The sequence below is a fragment of the Canis lupus genome, chromosome 10 (genome assembly GCF_011100685.1).
Source record: "Canis lupus familiaris isolate Mischka breed German Shepherd chromosome 10, alternate assembly UU_Cfam_GSD_1.0, whole genome shotgun sequence".
NCBI classification, from domain to species: Eukaryota; Metazoa; Chordata; class Mammalia; order Carnivora; family Canidae; genus Canis; species Canis lupus.
The window spans coordinates 50373937-50394013 of NC_049231.1; the positions used below are offsets into that span (position 1 = coordinate 50373937).

The window sequence follows — 20077 nt, forward strand, 5'->3', positions numbered from 1 at the left end:
AGAGAGAGAAGCAGACTACCCACTGAGCAGGGAGCCCAATGTGGGACTCGATTCCAGGACCCCAGGATCATGACCTGAGCCGAAGGCAGATGCTTAATGACTGAGCCACCTAGGCTCATAAATACAAATTATTTTTGGATGAAACATTTGAAAGAAAGTTACAGGCATCATACTTCAGCCCTGAATTTCAGCATATCTCTCCTATGAATAAGGATATTCTCCTAAAAACCCACAACACTGTTACCATACTTAAAAAATTCTGTACTATCTTTGATCCAGCATATACTTAAATTTCTGTCTCCAAAATGATTTTATAGTTGTTTTATTTTTTCTAACTGGGATCTGACAGGGGTTATCAGATTACAAGATTACAATCTTTGCAGGATTACATCTCTTTAGACTTCTAATTTTAATTTAGATATTTCCCCTATCTTTGTTGTTCATGACATTGATATTTTGAAGGATCTAGAACAATTTTCTTTTACAATGTCCATATTCTGGATTTGTCTGATTGCTTTCTCATAGTATTATTTGACATGATGCTCTATACCCTGTATTTCCTATAAACTAGAATTTAGGACTAAAGACAAGATTCTGGTTGAAGACTTTTAGCAAAAATATTGCATAGGCAGGGGCACCTGTGTGACTCAGTTGGTTAAGCATCTGCCTTCTGCTTGGGTCATGATCCCAGGGTCCTGGGATAGAGCCCCACATTGGGCTCTCTGCTCAGTGGGGAGCCTGCTTCTCCCTCTGCCTGCCACTTCCCCTGCTTGTACTCTATCCCTCTCTCTATCTCTCTGTGTAAAATAAATAAAATCTTAAAAAAATAATTCACAGCCAATGTTGTGTATTTTATACTGTATCATCTCAAGAGCCATCATTCCATTCTTAGTGATGATAAATTCGATCACTTAGTTAAGATGCCATCTACCAGACCTCACCATTTTAAGGTGTGTTTTCCATGTTTAATTGGTAAGTAACCTGTGGAACAATACTCTGCTAGCATGTAAGTATCCTTTCTCTAGCAGCTCTTCACCTAGCAATTTTATCATGCATCAATAATCATTGTCTGATAATAAATTACATTGAGGGTTGCAAATGGTTTTTCAAATTCTGTGATCCCTTCCATATGTATTAGCCATACTCTTTTTTGCAAAAAAAAACAAAAACAAAAAAAGGCTCCCTTCCTCCCCTCTTCTCTCTTTTTCTGAGCATTACTATTAATTGTGGGTTGTTTTTTTTTAAATTTCAGTGTACTATAATCAATTACATTTATTTTAGGTTTAGGTGCTCAGGTTGTCCCAAACTTAGCCAGTATTTGCTGTTCAGTCCAGTTCTTATATTTCTTTGATCGATCTCCATTAGTTTTTGAGTAGTTTGTTGCTTTCTGACACAAAATATTCCCAGCTTACCTTCTACTCTACTCTCTCTGCCTGGATCTAGAATCAGCCATTTTATTCAAGAGATGTTCAGCAAATCTCATTCCAAACGTAAAAAGTCATCATTCTGTATTTGTGGAGTTTTTAAAAAGATTTTATTTATTTATTCATGAGACACACAGAGAGAGAGGCAGAGGGAGAAGCAGGCTCCATGTGGAGAACTTGATGCGGAACTCTATCCCAGTACCCTGGAATCATGGCCTGAGCCAAAGGCAGATGCTCAGTCACTTAGCCACCCAGGCATTCCATCATTCTGTATTTGCTGTACTCCACCTATCCATAAGCACTTCAGTGGCTTTCCTAGATATTCAGAAGTTTTTCTTCTCAGTGCCTTTATTCTGGACCCTTGCTCTCAGTACTTGGTTCTTTGTGTTGTCTCTGTGTAGCTCTTAGCATTTCCTTCAGTCCTTTCCAAAGGGGTCATACTTGTGTCATATTTCCTAAGGTGTAAATTGTGAGTACTGGATCAGACGGGAAAATGGATAATATCACAAAGCTTGTTTAGAAGCTGCAGGTAAAAGGCCTAGAAAACGCATGGCCAGGACAAGACCATGAAGCAAGACCTTCAGCCAGCAGGATGCAGTGCAACTGCCCTCTGCAGAGAGGACACAGCTTCCCACAGAAACCCTTTCATCCTCACCCCTGCTTGCTTCCCTGAAGGCAAAGAGGACTTGGGCCAGAGCAGGAGCTTTGCTTTAATCAGAGTTCAGTATGACCTCATCTCAAGGTCAGAAGAGAAAAAAGGAGGTAGCTATGGCCCTAGGTCCCCAAAGACCTTTCCAATATTGTATGAACCCATAGGGAAATTCCCATGTTAATTTACCTCTTGTGTTCATGTTTAAGTTTCTTTATTTGAATATATTTTGTCTGGATTTACTATGTCTTTTAGAGATAGATAAAATTGGAATAATTTTACTTACCAGTGATTTCTAATTATTTTTATCATATTAAAACTCTTAGTCATGGACCAGAGGTCTTCTTCAGCTGTATCCTTCTGTATCTGGTGGCATTATCTCCCACAAGCATTATACTTCCCAACCCCAGCAAGTGTCTCTTGAGCCATACCATCCCCTATCCCCCAGTCATTTGTCATTATATAGAGGACCCATCACTGTACAGGGACTCCAAAGTAGGAATTTTTATCCAAATGATCACCAACTGCTCTGTGATGTTGGGGTAAGTTTTATAACCTCTCTGGACCTCAGACTGCAAGTCAGTCACATGATCTCTTGATTTTAAGGCCCCTTTTAGTAAGGATTAGAGGGGAAGAAACATCCTTAGAATCTATTTCCTCAAATTATAGATTGTTTTGAGTGGGAAGGGATTTTACAGGTCATTTAATATAACTGTCTAATGAGGAAATTTAGTTCCTCAAGATGAGAGGATTGCCCAAAGTCCTGCATGTAGTTGAAGGAAGAGCCAGGTTTCCCTGACTACCAAACCAGTCCTTTCTATATTATACACAACTGACTTCCACCCCCACCCTCTTTAAAATTCTGCTAACCTAACCCAGCCAATAAGTAACCTAATAACCCCTATCTCTCACCCTTCTCACCTCTTTGTATGTGTTTTTATCACTTCTGATTATAATAATAGTAACTAACACTTTTCAAACATTCAATTCTAGTTTCTGTGCTAACCATTTTACATTTAGTATCGCATTTAATCCTCACAGCGGACTTAACAGAGCCTGTTCTACAATCATCCAAGTTTACAGATGGAATAGCTGAGGCTTAAAGGATTTACATAATTTGCCCAGTCACAACTAGTAGCTCTCAGAATTAGATTTCTAACTCATCTGACTTCCACACATCCACAGCACATTTCTGCCTGTGAATATAGTCACTCGTCCATTCATTATTGCTCCCTGAGTACCTGCTTGTACCCAGCACCATTCTAGACAGTATATGAAATAAAAAGAAACAGAAGTCCCTGTCTTAACTAGAGGTGCAAAAAATCTATAAACATGAAACAACTAGAGTGCAATTCAAGGCAACATGTATGTTACAAGAATTCCAAATCATTATTTTTTATGTCAATAGACTAAAAACTTTCCAAAGGCAGAGTTCAATCCATGGTTTCTAGAATACAGTGGACTCCAGATAGATAATAGAAATAATCTCCTGTCAGACAAAAAGATAGTTGGAGTTGAGAAAGTAGGTTTATGCTGAGAGTCAAGCTAAAGTCATAAATTTATTTTTAAAAAATTTTAATTGATGTTTGATTTGCCAACATATAGTATAATACCCAGTCATAAATTTATATCAAATTTGCAGGTCCCACTAAGATAATGTTAACTGTCAGCAACAAGAAGAGTTGAGTATTTACTATATGCTAGGTGCAATGAGGGACACCTGGAAGAATCAGAGACAAGGAAGACAACCAGGACATTCAGACCCATCAGAGGTAAGGCTGGTTTGGGATCCATACAGTGCCTTATTGCTGATGTGATCGGAAGGCGCTGGGCTTTAGGATTATTTGAAGCATCTTGGGAAAAGAGAATTCTCTTCCAATGGGAGGTGGAAAATGACAAACTTGGATGTTGGGGTAGTTTAAAAGAGGAGAGGAAGTTTGGAGTTTAAGTAGGAACTTAGTAGACCAGTGGTCTTCGAGCCTTCTCACCACCCTCCACATCAAGGGGCAGACTCCCTCAAGATGAGAATTTGATTTGTTTTTATTGTACTGCTTTTGCTAGACTGACTCACTCTTGAGGTTGCTACACATTTATGAGTGAATAGTCTAACTATTTATATATCTTTGCTAGACTTCAGAATTATCGAGTTGACTTCAAATCTTAAAAACAATAAATTTAAAATCAGTTTGGACTGTGAAACACCTTAGTTTGATCTGAGATACTCAAGCCTGAAAGTTGGAGACTCCTGAAAGTTTGAATTATGATGTGAACATACTAATGTCATTAACAGTGGAATCATTTCTTTCAAAAATGACATTGGGTAATGGCTTACTCTCTACCAGAACTCTGTATCTTTCTATCTGGAGTTTTATGATGTAGTAAAATAACAATAACAAGCAGGATTTCCTGGGGAGAGGTAGAATCTATTCTGTTTAGGCAATTAGCTTTCCTAGCTCTTTAGACAATAGCTTTAATATAGGAAAATACGCCAACTGGCCTTGAGACAATGAAAATGAATGGCCTCCCAAGGTTCTCCCCAGGCTCAGCATTCTGAGATACTTCACATGGATACTAATTCCCTTCTCATTGTTTTCATTTGTGCGGTGCATTATTTCGGTGGGCACGGGGCTATAAAAGTCATAGTCCTTTTGTGTAAGTATTGAAATTGAACAGGCTTTTACAGTATGGCAGGCCCTGGAGGGCCATCTTCACAGAGGTTCCAGCTCTACTGACAGGCTGCCTTTCTACAAGAGTCTGCTATGTCTAGTTTTCTAAATTGTAAATGCAGATTTTTTTCCCCTTTGAGGGCAGTGTGTTGGTAGTTCTGCAGTATACAATGATCTAATACCCAGAGAGTCTGTTACCATGCAACAAAAGCTAGGGTCAATTATGAACCCCATCAGTGACCCACAGCATCCCTCATGTCTTTCACAGCAGTCTATTTTGAAGAGCAGACACTTTAACATTTTTAAAGGGAACCAGAATTATCATTCAAATGATAAACTGCTACACAGACAGACATTCTCTTGTGATTCATAGAAGTGCAGGTCATAAGAGGTTATGTATTTGGTCTCAGTGTTTATTAAAGAAAGTGAAGACAAATAGATAAGACAACAAATCAAACATTGCATATCATAGATGCCAAGCTCAATAGAATGATGTTCCAATATTAATATGTGGGCTATATAACCCCACTGGGCAAAAACATGTTTTATTCAGGAAAATAACAAATCAAGTAATCTCTCTATAGAAAGCCATTTACAACTCATTTGGAAATTGAATTCATAATCTTTAATAAAGCCTGTTTATACCAACCATGAAGGAGTTTCAAATAAATAAAACTGAAAGCAATGATAAATTAGCTTCCAAGCCTTTATATGTTTATTACATTGTAATCATTCAAACCTACTGAAGTCAAATTTGTTTTTCCAATTTCCTAAATTCAATCCAATGAGCTCCTGGTTCTTACACAAAACCAATTCATATTGTCAAATGACAGCAAGGAAAATTAATATTATGTTGGTTCTTACTGTCCAAAGGGACTTTACTAAGTGTAAGTAATAATATAGGCTCTTACCAGCTAAAAATCTATTATTTAAGGTAAATTCTAGCCACATGCTCTGATACTCTTAAAAGGGCAATGAAATGAAAAGTCGACCCCGGGGATTATGTCATATCCAGCATGTTAAAACGGATCCCTAGAGCTTTGGTCAGGAAATAAAGAGCTATGCTAGAATTTTATTGAAAAATCGTGATGACAAAGCCCTTTCCATTTGAAACTCAGAGTTTATCAACATCATCGAATCAGTGGCTGGAAATGAATGGAGAGGTGGTCTCATTTTGTTCTCTCCTTGGCACCCAGCTTTAGGTAATAGTCACATCACTAGTTACAAATCAGGTTAGGAGACTCTGCTCAGAAAATTCCCTAGGATGACAGGGTTCCTCCTCGTCAGAGGCCCAGGCTGAGCTGAAGCTTCCCCACTGCTGCCCACTGCAGACCTACTTCTCGCAGATCCACTGTGTCTAGGACAGATTCTGTTTAATCCAGGCACTTCACTCATTCCACTCTGCGTTTGTTTTCAGTTGAGGAAAGGGATGATTCCTCATGGGAGAATGTGAGAAGAAAGGTAAACAGTGCACGTGAACGGCCTAGAGCTGCCTAGAGCATTCTCTCCTGCCCATTCACAGGGCAAATATTTACCGAGCCTGGATTCTGCGCATAGCATCATACACAACTGGTAATGGCTTTGCAAGCCTCAGAGTGAGGGCTCTGGAGGCCTCTCACTTCACCTGGTTGGCCAGGATGGGGAATGGGGAGAAAGAATTTCAGAGGCAGCAGACCTGGTTTGAATGCCCTGGCACCGCATCACAGCTGTTGCCTCCATGAGTCACTACCTCTATGAGCTTCAGTTTCCTCATCATACAGTAGAGGATTAGAGCACATACCCTGGAGGGTGATGTGAGAGTGAGACCCAGTGTACATCAGGTGGTGGGCACTGCCCAAACATTCTTGCGACCATCCTGCCTTCATGCCCCCTCCCTTCTGGACCCCGCATTGGATAGGATGTTCTGTATCCAGTGATGCAGGCCTTCCACTCTCCTTCCTGAGGCTTGTCTTATTTTATGTCAAAGTTGTACAGTCTTTGAGAGGAGGAGCTGTATCTTGCCCAGCTCCAATGCTCCCCAGGACCAGCCCCAGCTTCACTGTGGGCTCCTGAATAACACACAGACTGTCTGCTCAGAAGCGAGACTACTTCCCCCACCCGCCTCTTTCTCTTCTCTGCTGCAGTCAGGCCTGCAGCCAGAAAAAGCCCAGGATCTCCCCCATCATTTCCTGCAGCCTCCACACTCCTGAGCAGCAGCAGAGAGGAGAAGACGGGGAGCTGCTCCAGACCAGTGCTGTGACACAGGGTCCCTCCCCAACCTCCTGAGCTGAACCCAGCCCACATTCTTTTAGGGGAGACCTAAGGGGAACGAAGGAGGACGAGGAGGAGGACCACATATCCACAGTGTTCACAGAGCTCCCAGGCACTCCTCAGCCTGTTCCCTCCCACAGCATTAAATTCACAGCACCCCTCCTCCTCGTGGGTGAGATTAGAGGAATGAACTACCTTTACTGAGCATTACAGTGGCCCAGAACTTACCTAATTAACAAAGTTCTTCCTCAGAACATGGACATCTTATTAGCCCCATTTTAGAAATGAAGAGACTGAGGATAAGAGAGGTTAGTTTGGTCCCCCAAGTCGTAGCCAGAAAGTGCTTGGGCCAGGATTTGAGGGCCCCAGGCTGTCTGACTCCAGGCTCACTCCCCCCTCAGCTTCAGCAGGCTGCTTTGCTGGCAGGTGGTGGGGAGGGAGCTGACTCATGGCTTTTGATTCATTCGGTCCTCTTTTCTGCATTAGCATTGCTGCAGCCTAATGAACAAATGTTGCATTATGCATTTCTCACTTTGCAAATATCCACATGAGGCTGCTTGCCTGCAAGCCCAAAGAGTCACATTTCCAGGTGACATATTGACAAGCTAGCTTATAAGTAAGTTAAAAAGAATGCTAGAGTCTTTAGAGATCATCTAAACTAATTCTTAAGCTGGAGTTCAAGGGAGGACCTCAAGAAGTCTGTAGGACTCTGAATTTACATACATTTTCCTAGGCCAAGGGTCTATAACTCTCACCAGATTCTCAAACAGGTTCTAAGTCTCAAAAGGGTAAGGTTAAGAACTGTACACAGCCTGGCCAAACCAAACCTCACATTCCTAGACTTGTTCCTGCCATTGCTCTGTGAGGCAGCACAATTTGTGAGAGAGAAAACCCAGAACTAAATACCAGAAGCAGAATCTGAGCTCTGAATCTTCTGGCAAACATTTTAAAGACTCATGAATTATTAAAATAGCTAATTAAGTCAACCTTCACCAGAGAATATTTGCTTTTCCATCAAAACAGAGCTCACTGTGAAACCTGACTTCACTCTGTCATTTGCTTAAACATAAGGTCAGCTCCCTTTATTCTGTCTTTGCTGGTCTAGGAAGAACTTTCCGTGGCCTGGCATGTTAAGTAGTAGCAGCCGCTTTGTGTACCTCAGTGTACACAGCTGGGAGCCTTGAACCCATTTTCTCTTCTTTCCTCTGGGATCCTCTCCTCTATCGTCCACATTAACCATGCCTATTCCTACATCTTCCCCTCATACCAGGATGGTGCTGCCCCTAGAACACTGTGAGTGAGTGACCTAGAACTAGAAACATACAAGAATCATCAAGTCAAGGTCCATTGTATGATTGCACTAGACTCCCTACATTTTGGAGCACATTTACCAAGTATCCCCTTCCCTCCCCTCCAGACTTAAATGCTACTTTCAGGATCCCTCTCCAATTCCACATCCTTTGTGGAACCTTGTTATTTTATCTATGTCAGTTTCATCTATTTTCAACTAGATAATAAGCTCCTTGAGGGTAGGAACAACTTCTTCTTTCTTTCTTCTTTCTTCTTTCTTCTTCTTCTTCTTCAAGATTTTATGTGTTGATTGATGAGAGACACAGAGAGAGGCAGAGACATAGACAGAGGGAGAAGCAGGTTTCCTGCAAGGAGCCTTGATGCAGGACTCAATCCCAGGACCCCATGATCATGACCTGAGCCAAAGGCAGACACTCAACCACTGAGCCACCCAGGTGCCCCTCTTTTCTTTTTTTTTATTTTTTTATTAACGATTTTATTTATTTGAGAGAGAGAGAGAGAGAGAGAACGTGACCAGAGGGAGGGGCAAAGGGAAAGAGAGAAGCAGACTCCCCACTGAGCAGGGAGCCTGATGTGGGTCTCCATCCCAGGACTCCAGGATCATGACCTGAGCCATAGTTAGACGCTTAACCAATTGAGCCACCCAGGGGCCCCTTATTTTTTTCTTCTTGTAACGTATTTACCAACAGGTTTTGTACCAAGCTAGATGCCAAATAAAAAACTATATTAATTAAGAAGTAGGCTTCTCCCTACTCCCTCAGTCTTTGAAGTTGACCATTTGCCAACAGGATCCATTGCAAAATGAAAATATAGGACCCCATCTGGGAGTGGGGAAGAAATTAATCTCCTTCCCATAGGCCCTCTGCACCAACCCATGATCAATAGGTGACTCCCTGGGAGATTATAACCTCTATGCTGGTGGCACTCAGTACCTAGACCAGAGGATGCTTCTAAATTACTGACCAGATGCACAATGGCACTGCCAGCCCAAGACAGGAATTGCTACCACCTTGCTCTACCATGAGATGCCCCGGTAGAGCATTCCATTTAACCTGATCTTCCTCATACCTGCGCCCAGGACCATGCCGTGAACAGAGGGCAACAGTGGCATATAGGCCTCCCCCCACTGATGCGAATGGGTCACAATCCCAGGTGAAGGGTGGCAGCAATCATGAGGCAGGGGTGGGGAAATGGGTCACTGAGGGACAGGGAACAGACCATCAAGATCCCATCCCCATCCCCCCCACCACCCCCCCTCTGCCAGGAGGCAGGAAGACGTAGGAAGATAGGACTGCAGGAGAGTCAAGGTTCTAAGCCCCTGGGCACATGCTCCATTGTTCCATTAGACTTCATTTACACAACACAGATTGAAAATTAAATTACTGACAGTTTCAAGATGGCAAATGCTGAGCATCAAACCCCAAGTATGGGGCCCTTATGAGTAAGAGGACCTAAGTAACACATGAAGCCAGGCCTCCTGTGTCCTAAAACCTTTGGCATAACTTGACTTGTAAAAATACAGAGGAACAATGGGTAATCTCTTAGAGATTCATAGAGTTACCCTAATGGCTGTGGATACTACCACTTACCTCATCTACTATTTTGTATGTGCACAAGGATTCATGACTTGGAAACAGATCTCTAAGAAGATGAATAAAATTGGCCAGTAAAGCACTTATTTAATGTTTAGCTACCAGCTACACAGTTTTGATAGAAAATTCTATTGTTTGGAGATTGGTTTAGCCATGACCTACCTCCCCTTTTCCTATGGAAATCATTCCCGTTCTTACTTTCCACAGAATTCAAGCATCTTTAATGTTTACCAGAATAGGAATGGTTAAAACAAATTTTACTCAGTTTGTATGAGGCCTCAAAAAAAGATTAATGCAGCATCACACTTTGGTTTTAAACCCAGTGTTAACCACTGTAAACTGTGTACTATTTTTCTCTCCCTCACATCTTTAATTCATGACTGTAGCTGAATATTTATCCTAAAAAGATTTTTAAAAGGTTGATTGATCCAACTGGCATTGGCCTGGATCAGATCCCATGATGGATAATGCTTTTTTTTTTTTTTTTTTTTTTTTTTTTAAGCACAAGCAAGCAGTCCCTTTCCACAATAACTTAGGACTTGATGGAGTAAGGTGGCCCCTGAGAGCTGAATTTCTGAGTTGGACTAGGGCAGGGTCTGCTGGGTATCTGCACTGATGACATCTGAGGAAGGGAACTGGGTGCTTCAGTTGACTCTGAATTTCTGTTTCTTCTTTTAAGCACCGTCAGATTTTGACTGGATATGTGTGCCTCATCCAGCACCCAACTGCTTGGGTAACATCTGTGAGCTGCTAATTAGTTGGAGAGTTTTGTAGCCCATAGGAGTGAGCTGTATTGCCTAATAATTGTAACAGAAAAAGAGTCTCAGAATGGAAATGAATTGTGGGATGCTGGGCAGTTTTGAATATTGGTGTCTCAATCCTGGGAACAAGTTCTTCTGTGGTTGCTAGTTCCTACTTATCTGCAAGCATTTCCAGGAACAGAGAAGGTTTAATTTATCTCTTGGTGTCTACTACATAGTTAGCATTCAGTAGATGCTTTTTGAATTGATATTGCCCTCACCTGCCTTCCTTTTCTCCATTTTCAACTCCAAAATTCTTCCCCTAGGAGCTAATATTAGTATCACTGGCCATATCTTTGCTAGAGATTTTCCCTCTAGGAAAATCTTATTCATTGCTTCACTGGTCTGGTGAAGCAGTGGCACTATAAACACATGTTCTAGGCCAATGTGAGTTCAGTGGATTTCTTCCTTTCTAGGCTTCCCTACCACAGAGGCAACTTCTAATCCTAGGGGCCTCAGGAGAAATAGTAGGTGACCCCTTTCTTCACTCGCTCAGGAGATCACTACTAGGATCTATTGACCTTTTGTCTGTGGATTGTTTTTCTAAACTGAGACAAGAATTACATTATAGGCCCAAATCCCCATTAAGCCAATTTTCATTTTCCCTCTGCTTTCATGGAAAGCAGTAATAAATCTTGCTTTGTGGGGCCTCTGCCTCCTTATTCAGTCCCTAAGCTAATAAGATCAAGACTATTCCTGAAATTAGATTAAATAATTGGCTCTCTTCTTTCTAGAAGTTTTGGAGCTCTTCTGACCTTTCTTAAAGGGGCAGAAATTATCTTGTTTTTTTCTCTCTCAGTGGTCTTTGAGTATCCTGTCATTCAAAAATAAAAAATAAAAAAGAAGGTATGGGATATATATATATATCCCATACCTTCTTTTATATATATATATATATAATTTTTTTAAGATTTATTTATGATAGACACACAGAGAGAGAGGGAGAGAGAGAGAGAGAGAGAGAGAGGCAGAGACTCAGGAGGAGGGAGAAGCAGGCTCCACGCCGGGAGCCCGACATGGGACTCAACCCCGGGACTCCAGGATCGCGCCCTGGGCCAAAGGCAGGCGCCAAACCGCTGAGCCACCCAGGGATCCCTGAAGCTATGGGATAGAGAAGGGAGGAAAACTGAGAGTCAGCTTTCACTAACTAGTTGTGTGCCTCAGTGTCTCAGGCCTCAGTTTCCTTTCTGTGAAATTCAGGACTCAGATGAAAAAGCTATCTTTATTTTTATTTATTTATTTATTTTGGATTAACAATTGTTTCTTTTTTTTTTTTATAATTTCTTTTTTTTATTGGTGTTCAATTTACCAACATACAGAATAACCCCCAGTGCCCGTCACCCAATCACTCCCACCCCCCACCCTCCTCCCCTTCTACCACCCCTAGTTCGTTTCCCAGAGTTAGCAGTCTTTACGTTATGTCTCCCTTTCTGATATTTCCCACACATTTCTTCTCCCTTCCCTTATATTCCCTTTCACTATTATTTATATTCCCATATGAATGAGAACATATAATGTTTGTCCTTCTCCGACTGACTTCACTCAGCAAAAGCTATCTTTAAAGGTCCCTTTTGGCTCTAAAAATCTAGGTATCTCAGAAGGCTGAAGTTTTCATGGATAAACTGTAATTCTCCAGGCCTAAGGAAATTGTTTTCTTTGTGATGAGAACAAAATTTTTTTCTCTTCTCTTTAAAAAAAAAAAAATAGAACAGAACAAAATGATCCTAAATTCAGCTGATTTCTTTCTGAATCACAGAATTCATTTTCTGAAATAGCTGTCTTTTCCTTCAAAAGACCCTTCAAAGTCTTCAGCCTTGTCAACCAGCTCTATCACTTTTATATTAGGTCTTGAAATAAGGAGCTTTTTAGAGTAGACATGAAAGGAGTAATGACAGGACACAGGCATGGTTGAAGAGGCCATCTGCACAAACCTCCCGCAGGTTTGCTGTACAAATCAGCTCCCCTCCCATCCTTTTGTAATACCATCCAGACTCCTCTCCAGAATCTGGGCAAATAAAATGCTATTTGTCAGTCAACCTATTGATAATTATTTTTCAAGTGACTGTCGTGTGCATTCAACTATTGATCCTTCATAGTTACAATCCCAACAGTCATACAGGCCTTAGCTTTTAAAATCAGAAAAAGCTGTGTTCATAGGACTTAAGTATATTTCCTTAAAAGGAGACCACCTCAGAAGACTTAGAGGTTAAGAGCAGGGACTCTGACTCGTTAGAGTAGGTTCAAGTTCTAGAAGGTCCCACCACCTACTAGCTGCATAAGCTTTAAATTCCCTAAGCTTCTGTACTCTCAGATATGAAATGGAGGTAATAAATAATGCCTATTTCATAAAATGGGACAAGGAGTAATTTAAATAAATTATGGAAAGGACTTAGCATAGTATCTGGCACACAATAAATACTCAATAGAGTCAGTTATTATTAAGAATGATACTCTATTAATAATACATAAGTCAAGTCATCCTTGTTGCCCTAATCTAGAGAAGCAACTATGGCCTTAGGCATCATACACCTTTCTGGACTTCTTATGGGTTCCTGAAGCAAGGTAAAGAGGGGAAATGCCATTATGTTTTAGTCATTGAAAGTAATGGTAAATTTCTTTGAAATGCCTCTAATTATATTTTAATATAAAAATTATTTTCTTCTGAAAGAATACAATAATTTAAACAACTAAAATAAGTAAGTTCTTAAACTTGAGAGAGAGTGATGTTTGGCCCTCCATTGATGACATCGGTGAGTTTGAACTCTCACCCTTGGTCAGGATTGAATGCTGGCTCTATCCTGTTGAGGAGTAGTAAACAACAAAAAGAAGAAAGGGAAATGAGGACCATCCACAAGCTTTGGCACCACATGGACTAACACAGATCAGGACTCAGTAATGCTTGTTTGACTGAAAGTGTCCATTCTTCTGTCACCCCTACAAACTGGAATCAGATGGACCTGAGGGCCAAGGCAGATAAAAGACAGTTACTCCTGAGTGGGGAAAATGCCATGGTGAAAAAAGTAATCATAGCTTTTACTTTAGAATTCAGATCCATGTTGAGATGAAACTCATATTCTACTTTGGGTCAGGGAGTGGCCCAAAAGGCCTAAGAAAATTTGTGTTCAGGTTTGAATCTGCTCTAGCTCCTTACAAAAGCTGATACAGTATCAGTCATCATCATCAGAGGGTCTCAAATAGAGTTTGCTTAGATTACAGAATCAACAGATTCGATCTAACCCCCAGTCAGGCAGGATTAGATAAACATAGAAGTGCATAATTGCTTTACCAAGTTTGACTACAAATTGTGAAATATCTCAGTCTAAGGTATAGCCAAGCAACCCGTGAAATAATCTCACTGAGTTGGCTGGCTAGATGCAGAAGATGGAGATAATGTAACTGGAAAGAGGAAAAATTTGTCTATCCAGAAGTGAAGACAGCAGGTAGACAGACCCAGCCAGCTACTGAGGGACAATGAAAAGCCATTTGAATTGGGGAAAGTGAGGAGAGGCGGAAGGTGTCATGCAAATTATAACTAAATTATTGGAGGAAACTGCAGCAGAACAGGAAATGTGCATGTGGATAAGTGAAGCCTCCATTAATGGCTTCACTGCATTTATCAGAAGGGGTTTCAATAAGCCTGATGAGGTTCAAGGCAGTCTCAGTAGGAAGAAGAGCTGGATTTAGGATTAATCCCCTGTTGTTTCCTATAGCAATTTATAAAGGAAATGTTTCAGGTGAGAGCCTAGCTTGGAATTAATCCTCAAATGATTAGAATAAGATTTTTTTTTAAGAAAAAAAAGAAGAACCCGAAAGGCAGTGAATCCCAAACTTGGCTACACATTTGAATCATTTAGGGATCTTTTAAAACTTCCAAAGCCCGAGGCCACACTGCAGACCAATTACATCACAATCTCTAAGGTGGGACACAGGAATTAGAAATTTCCAGTGTTCCTCATTGATTCCAAGGAACAGACAAGATTGGGAATAACTATGTAATGAGCAGTATGCACAGTGGAGACATGTTAGGCATGTTAGTTAAAGGAAAATAAGTATAGTCATTAAGAAATGGCAATAAATTAGCCTGCCTTAAAAAGTATAAGATGCACATCTTGTGTTTCCTTTATTTGTAATTTTTTAAAAAGATTTATTTATTTATTTTAGAAAGAGAGAGAGTGTGTGTGTGTGTGCACTAGTGAGGTGAGGGAGGTGGGAGGGCAAACAGACTCCAGACTTGTGCTTAGTGTGGAGCCACATGCAGGGCTGGATCTCAGGACCTTGAGACCATGACCTGAGCTGAAACCAAGAGTTGAACGCTTAGCTGACTGCACCAGCCACATTTTAAAAAGTATTTATTGGGCAGCCCGGGTGGCTCAGCAGTTTAGTGCCTGCCTGCAGCCCAGGGCATGACCCCGGGGTCCCAGGATCCCGGGATCCCGGGATCGAGTCCCACATCAGGCTCCCTGCAGGGAGTCTGCTTCTCCTTCTGCCTCTCTCTGTGTCTCTCATGAGTAAATAAATAAAATATTAAAAAAAAATAAAAAGTATTTATCATAAGTGTTCAAGAAAAATGAAGGCGGCCTGGGTGCCTCAGCGGTTTAGCGCTGCCTTCAGCCCAGAGCCTGATCCTAGAGACCCAGAGTCCCAGGTCAGGCTCCCTGCATGGAGCCTGCTTCTCCCTCTGCCTGTGTCTCTGCCTCTCTCTCTCTCTGTGTCTCTCATAAATAAATAAGTAAATAAATAAATAAATAAAATAAAATCTTTTTTAAATTAATATAAACTTTTATTTACTTTTTTTTTAATTTTTATTTATTTATGATAGTCACAGAGAGAGAGGCAGAGACACAGGCGGAGGGAGAAGCAGGCTCCATGCACCGGGAGCCCGACGTGGGATTCGATCCCGGGTCCCCAGGATCGCGCCCTGGGCCAAAGGCAGGCGCCAAACCGCTGCGCCACCCAGGGATCCCGTTAATATAATCTTTTAAGAAAAGAAAAATGAATGAAGATACAAAGCCACTTTTTTTTGGCAGGGGGAGACAGGCAGAGGGAGAGAATCTTTTGTTTGTTTATTTGTTTGTTTGTTTGTTTGTTTTTTTAGAGGGAGAGAATCTTAAGCAAGCTCCACACCCAGCATGGAGCCCGACTTGGAATTTGATCGCTCAACACTGTGATCGTGACCTGAGCTGAAATCAGGAGTTAGGCACTTAACTGAGCCACCCACGTGCCCCACAAAGCCACATTTTAAGAAGGAAATAAGCAAGCAAGAGTTAAATTCAAGTAATTATTGAGTGAAGACCTTGAACTTGTTGTCTGGGAGTGGGATAGAAATCAAGAGGGTTCATTACCATTATGGTTATAGCGATTTATATATTTTTGCCTCATAAAATGTTCACATCCATGACCTAATTTTAGCTTGCATCTCTGTGAAGTAGGCAGAGAAAGTATTATTTTTCTCTCCCACTTCCACAGATGGGAAAACAGATCAAGAGAGTCTCACAACTGACTCAGCATTACAGAGCAAAGCTAATGGCAGGAGTAGGACTAGGATTTCATTCTTCAAAACTCCCAGTTGAATGTCCTTTCCTCCACCCATGTTGCCTTTCTGCCCTTGAAAAACTCTGTAAGAGTGGGAAAATTTACAGTGATAACTAAAACAAGAAAACATGACACCTGGAGAGTTGAAAAAAAGAGTTCTCCCATTAGGGGAAAAAAATCTAGAACAGATGCCAAAAGACACATCAAGGTGGTAGCAAAGTGCTGGACACCCTGCCCTTGAGGATGCCTCATGAATATTTGATGATATTAATACACTGGATTTGCCTCCAAAGTTGCATTGGGTTGGGGGGCAGGAGTAAGGTCATTGAGGTCACAAGCAATGATTTTTGAGGCCTAAAAAAATAGAAGTAGCCTTACAGCTACTTTAGCGTACAGTTTGAGGGCCTCTTTTAAGTCAAGTAGATTGCGAAAGAGCCAGTGAGTGGTTGTTGCCCTGGTGGATGCTTTGCTTGCAAGAAATAGAAATTCACTGGCATTGGCTTATCTACAATAGGAAGGTGTCTTATAGGTCCTATGGGTAAAAATCACATCTGGCTTAAGGAAAAACTAGAACTGGGAACTTGCAGACCTTCAGAAACTCAGAAGATGTGCGTTCTCTCCATGATCTCTCTTCCGGAGTGTTTTGCCCATATTTTTCTGAAGAGTTCCCTCTTCTGCTCTGTCCCCATGTGAGATCAAAAGCAGATACCCACAGCTCCCAAGTTCATATTCCAGCCATATGAACCAACTCTCTCTCCCCATTCCTCTTTCTCAAACACAAACTCCCATGGAAGGAGCTCTTTCAGCTTAAATTGGCTCAGGAATCCATCCCTGATCCAGTCAACTATGACCAGGGGTCAGGGTCCCATTAGTCATGAGCAGCTGTTGAAAGCCACCCTCTACAGATGGCAATAAGGCATTTATAGATAGAAATCATTTAAGCTGAGCATATACCTCAAAATATATCCACCACTCACACCCACTAGGATGGCTATGCTAAAAAAACAAAACAAAACAAAACAAAAAAACAAATGGAAAGTAACAAATGTTGGCTAGAATGTGGAGAAATTGGAACCCTCATGTAATGTAAATGGTAATATAAATATAAATGTAAAATGGTGCAGTTGCTATGGAAAACAGTTTGGTGGTTCCTCAATAAATTTAAACATAGAATTACCATATGACCCAACAATTCTACTCCTGGGTATATACCCAAAAGAATTGAAAACAGGTGTTCAAACAAAAAACATGTACATAAATCTTCATAGCGGCACTGTTCACCATAGCCAAGAGGTGGAAACAACCCACATGTCATCAGTTGATGAGTGAATAAACAAAATGTGGTAAAGCCGTGCAATGAAATATTATTTAGTCACAAAAAGGGATGAAGTGCTGATACATGTTACAATGTGAATGAACCTTAAAAAAATTACACTAAGTGAAAGAAGCCAGACACAAAAGATACTTATATGACTCTACTTATATGAAATGATTCTACTTATTTTATGATTTTACTTTATATGAAATATCCAGACTAGACAAATCCTTGGAGACAGAAAGCAGATTAGTGGTTGCCAGGAGCTAGAGGGACATAGGAATGGAAAATGATGCTTAATAAGTACAGGAACCCTTTTTGGGGGTGATAAAAATGTTCTGGAACTAGAAGGTGATGATGGTTGCACAACATTGTGAAGGTACTAAATGTCCCTAAATTTCACACTTTAAATGTTTATGTTATAGGTGTTTTACTACAACTGTATTTATACATGGGATGTGTGTATGTCTGTGTTTCTTATATATTTGTCAATTGCTCTGAGAAGACTGATCACATTCACTACCCTATAGTAGCCTGTTGAGAATAATAACTAATACATTCACTCATTTACTCATTCAACAAACATAAATGAATTGAGCATTCATTATATGCCAAGATATGCCAAAGCATATGGGGGCTAAGAGATCCAGTCTCCAGCCTTAAGGCCCTGACAGATTAGTGGAGCAGACACAGATCATTTCCATATTATGTGATAACTGCTAAGACTAAGACATGCTCAGAGTGTTCTGGAAATTTAGATGAGGTGTGATCATGAAAGAAGGACATAAGAAATGAGACAACACCTGAGCTGATCCCTAAAAGATAAATAGAAGTTCTGCTGGTGAGGCAAAAAGAAAGGAGAAAAGAAATGCACTAAAGGTACAGAGATTGGAGAATGTGGCCAGTGGAGGAGGAGATAAATCATGTGATAGGGAGAAGGAGAGGAGGCAAGAGCCAAATGGTGAAAGCCCTTGGCTGCTGTCCAGAGGAACCTGAATTTCATACCACAGTTCATGGCCAGTGCCTGAAGGATCATCTGCAGGTGAGCAGCCGCAAGGAGAAGCAGAGTCTAACAACATTGAAATGGGGGGAGGGGTGTGAAGCAGGAGAACAGAGTATTAGCCCAGAGCTGATAATCCAGAAAAGGGAAAAAAAATAAGAAGAGTAGAAGCATCAATAGTGTCATAGCTTCAGCAAGGTCAAGTAAGATGGGCTGCAGTAGTGGCCATGGACTTCACATGAGAAGGTCCTTCATGTCCTTTGCACATGATTGCAGTCATGTTGGACTATGGCCTGAACGAGCATACTTTTCTGTGGACTTTGGCTGGGAAGGAGAAGAATCTCAGCATGGTGGAGAGGGAACATGTTTGTGTGCTCAGGAGAAAGACAGGATGATATGGGGACAGAAGGCAGGCTTGGGGGATCTGGGGAAGCCAAGGTGGTGCCAAGGCTACAGAGCATTTGGGAGGGCTTCCCTTGGCCCAGATGAGGAGATCCCAAAGCCTCCAAGACAGGGGGAAGCAAGGACGATGAAGGAGGGAAAGATATTTTTCCTGCTGGGGCAGAAGTGTGGGTATGTGAAGATGAGGAAATTCCTACCTGATGGCCTGTATTTTCTCAGCAAAGCTCAAGGGGTGGGAGATGCTTAGAAAAGCCACTCTGAGGAAAGGAAGAGTTTGCTGCTGGGGATGCTAAGAAGGGTTTCCAGGCAGCTCAGCAGCCTGCTGAGGCTGCAGATGATGACTTTGTAGTAGCGCCAGTTTGCGTGGGCTGTGATTTTTTCCAGCGGAGCTCAAGAGCCCAGGAGCCCAGATGTCAGAGAAGGAAGAGCCGGCCTGATCAGGCTAGGGTACAGCCAGACAGGAGCAGCAGCAGGATTGGGCTGACAGGAGATGCTTCAGGAAGCTTGGGCTAAAAGGAGAGGGAAATGAAGAAAGGTGATTTGATGCAATGACAGAAAATGGCAAGGGAGAGACTAGGTTTTGAGAAGGTTGAAAACCCAGCATACTGGGAGGTAGGAGTAGGCGGGCTGGGAGGTGGGAGGCTCTGATCAAAGTGGGCTGGAGAACAATTCAAGGCAATATGTAATCAAGTGCTAAATAGGATGGTATGAAATGTAAGTGGGCATAAGTGCTGGGGAGGAGGGGGGCGCTCCAGGAACCGAGTGCTCAGTGTGGATTCGGGAGAAATCCAATGCAATTTGCTGCCTGCGCAGCACCCCCAATGGGGAATTCAAGGTGACAGTGTAGCAACTGGTACTGTATCTGGAAGCTTAAAAAATACCAGGTGGATCAAACCTTCCAGAGGACGCAGATTCTTTGGACTTAATAAAGGCAGAAAGTGAACAATAGGAGAGAATGTTAAGATTCTCTTAATCCTGCCTATAAAATGCTGTTGCATTCTCTCTGTGCCCTGCAATTTATGTTCTTCCTCATACTTTGTCTGCTTCAGTCACTCCTCACTTCCAGCCCCCTCTGACACCACATCTGCATTTCCCATCCTCAGCTCGTTTCAAAATTTCAAGAAACCTAAAGCACA

General features: G+C 41.6%; 1 long non-coding RNA gene across 15 annotated transcripts in view; it reads left to right on the forward strand.

Moving 5' to 3' along the window:
• LOC102155086 overlaps positions 1-20077 on the forward strand; it is a 126555-nt gene that overhangs the window by 8033 nt on the left and 98445 nt on the right. For 11 of the 15 annotated variants that reach the window (XR_005365900.1, XR_005365903.1, XR_005365907.1 and 8 more), the window contains exon 4: positions 3716-3845. This is a non-coding gene — a long non-coding RNA (uncharacterized LOC102155086). Of the gene's footprint in view, positions 1-3715; positions 3846-15733; positions 15748-15787; positions 18119-20077 lie in introns of those variants that run through there. The other 4 variants (XR_005365906.1, XR_005365898.1, XR_005365897.1 and 1 more) reach the window with 2 other exon arrangements.